This window comes from Pteropus vampyrus, unplaced genomic scaffold (genome assembly GCF_000151845.1).
Source record: "Pteropus vampyrus isolate Shadow unplaced genomic scaffold, Pvam_2.0 Scaffold3137, whole genome shotgun sequence".
NCBI lineage: Eukaryota > Metazoa > Chordata > Mammalia > Chiroptera > Pteropodidae > Pteropus > Pteropus vampyrus.
This window is the reverse complement of record NW_011891918.1, coordinates 4,118-7,134: the sequence shown is the minus strand read 5'-3', so window position 1 is coordinate 7,134 and position 3,017 is coordinate 4,118. Positions and strand designations below refer to the sequence as shown.

Sequence of the window (3,017 nt, the reverse complement as noted above, 5' to 3'; positions counted from 1 at the left end):
ATTTGATTTGAATAAAAATTAGTCTGTTTATACTTAAGCAGCATCTTAATCTAATTGATATTAACATTTCTTAATTTTGTCTCTTATCTGATTTTGTTAATTTTAAAACATATTTAACATCCACATAAAATGTTTCTTTTTACCCTGCAAAGCATCTCTCAGTTGATATTTTCCTGTTGGATTTTTCAGCAAACGTAACATCGAGCATTAACTAGGCACCCAGGGTCATGAAATTCAGTAAGAACTGCCTATGGTCTCAAGTAGATGTAGGCACAAATAATCGCCAAGCTCTGATTAAATTTAATGTGATTAAATTTAGATGAACTATATCGGTGTTGTTCTCGAGACCTTGTTCTGATTGACGATCGCTTCAATGTGGATAACTTCAAGTGTCTGAAAGATTTACCGTGCCAATTCCCTTCCAGTGCTTTTTAAACTGTAAAGTCAGAAAAATATTAAACTCTTATACAACAATCTCATTGTTTCACTGTTAATTATAGCAAAGGAAGATGCAAACTGTGCAGTGTGCGACAGCCCGGGAGACCTCTTAGATCAGTTCTTTTGTACCACTTGTGGCCAGCACTATCATGGAATGTGCCTGGACGTAGCAGTCACTCCATTAAAACGTGCAGGTTGGCAATGTCCTGAGTGCAAAGTGTGCCAGAACTGCAAGTAAGTTCTAATTTCAACTCGAAGGTGTGTGTTGAGTCTGGGAGAGGCCCTGTTGTTAGGTGCAACAGGCTCGTGTGATGCGGTGAAGGTGGTTCGTGCTGCGGCCAGATGCCTTCGCATCGGCCTAGAGAATAAACGCTAGGCATGTGTTCACATGTACAGCACTTTGAACCAAGTCTTAAAAAGCTAATTTTAACCATTTAAATTCCTCTGGTTGCCTAAAAAGCTGACTTAAATTTGCCAACAGTTTTTAAATGAATGATATTAACAATTTAAAATAAAATAAGCATCAGAAAAAATAAAGGAGCTTTTTCCCAGGGAGACTGAGGTGGAGGTTTAATAGGAAAATAAACCTCTACTAACTCCAGAAGGTAGTTATTAGAGTGAAACATCTTTCATTCCAGGAAGAACGATTTACACTAAGATGATTTAAAGAAATCTGTGTCTGTCTGACACATGCTCAGTAGGTCCCAGCACCACAGTGCTGAAGGAACATATTAGACGGCATTTAAACATCTGTATGGGATCAGCTGTTTGTCGTAGCCCAATCTTGGGTTATTTCTCCACTCTTTGTGATTTTTTTTTCCCTCATGCTACTAATCAGCATGATAATTTGGGTATGTTACCTGCATCTACAGCAGTTAAATTATTTACACGCTGAGGACCTTTGTCACCAGGAGAAATGATGCCACCGCTGCCCTAATCTGTATTTTATTCCTGATTTAATTTGATAACAGCAAGCATCAGTAGCTCAGAATTGTGTAGAATAAGTAGGACCATGTGCTTTTATATTTTGGTAAAAATTAAACTATTGGTCAGCGTTTATTTGGTACCTTGTATCTGTGCCTAGTTTCTTGGGAGGGAATAAGAGAAGTTGAGGAAAGAGTGCTTTTCCTCCAAGATCTTCCCATGTAAAGAGATAAAATATGCAATTTTATGTGTAGAATTTGTTAAGCAGAATAAGAAATAACCGGAGGCCAACTAACACCTCTCCCTTTTCACCCCTGTTCGCCCTAGGTTTCACTCAGCGGCTCCTCAGCTCTTGCGTTCCCCAGATTTTCTTTTTCCTCCTCTTGAATTAAACTCTTAGTATCTGAGAGTGATTAACAGCCAAGAATCAAGGCAGAGATTTTTTTTTTCGAGTACAGTTCTTGATATTGATGAGACGATTATTCTAATACCTATTGATTTGGCACTTACTGCTTAATGAATATTCTAAGCTCTTCAGCCAGAATCATATTTAATTCTTACAGTAATCTTTGATTATTATTCACATTTTATATCTGAAACTAAGAGAACTCAAGTGGAAGTTATTTAGGAGTCACAGCTAGAAAATCAGTCTGAGTACAAATACAGGTCTGATGCCAGGTTTGACCCTTTTTATTAGATGACAATGTCTTCGCAGTTCCCTGTCCCAAGATCTGTGCCTTTCCACACAGCTTCATCAGTTATAGCTCCTTCCCCAAGAAAGGATGAGTTTGGGGTGCTTAAAAAGTAAAGATCAGCGTCAGTCATCTGGCCTTAACCCTTCCTTCTTTGCAGGAATCCCAAATTGACTAAAGTGGGATCCCCGTTGGTGAGCATTCAGTAAGGAAAATCCCTTAGGGACCTTGGGAAGATGTCTCTCCATCCTCTAGGGGGTTACCTTCGTCATTATCTGTGCATAGACAGAACAGACACTGAGGTGTTTATGAACCAGGCAGTTCCCAGGATTGACTCTTTAGATGATTACTTATGTTACAAACATAAGTTTAAAGATCAGGCATCATTAATGCTATCTTATTTTTTAGACAATCGGGAGAAGATAGCAAGATGCTAGTGTGTGATACGTGTGACAAAGGGTATCATACTTTTTGTCTTCAACCAGTTATGAAATCAGTACCAACCAATGGCTGGAAATGCAAAGTAAGTTGTTTATTTTTTTAAGAAAAATATCAGCATCTGTATGTTATTTCTGTAGAGCAGACAAATCGGATACCTATTCAAATCTATACATTGCCATCAACTTAAAAAAAAAAAACAGCTTTACTGACGTTTAATTGGTATACTATAAACTGTACATATCTATAAAGTTTATAATTTATTGGACCCATGTGTACATATTCATGAAGCCATCACCACGTTCAAGGCTATGAGCATACTCGCCATCCCCGAAGGTCCCTGGGCACCCTGCGAGCCCCCCAGCTGTTCGCCCACCCCTCCTGTCCTCCAGGCAGGCATCCGCTTTCTCTCACCATAGATGAGTTTGCATTTTCCAGAATTTTTTATGAATGACGTCATATAGTGTATACATTTTTTTTTCTTTTTTCGGGTCTGTCTCTTAAACTCGGTTATTTCGAGGTGCA

The 3,017-nt window shown here is 38.6% G+C and overlaps 1 long non-coding RNA gene across 1 annotated transcript; it reads left to right on the top strand.

Annotated features, from left to right (window-relative positions):
* The first annotated feature begins 500 nt into the window (after window positions 1-500).
* On the top strand, window positions 501-2,760 carry LOC111734661. The gene is made up of 2 exons (XR_002778539.1): window positions 501-672; window positions 2,463-2,760. It is a non-coding gene; the product is annotated as an uncharacterized LOC111734661 (long non-coding RNA).
* The last annotated feature ends 257 nt before the right edge of the window (window positions 2,761-3,017 follow it).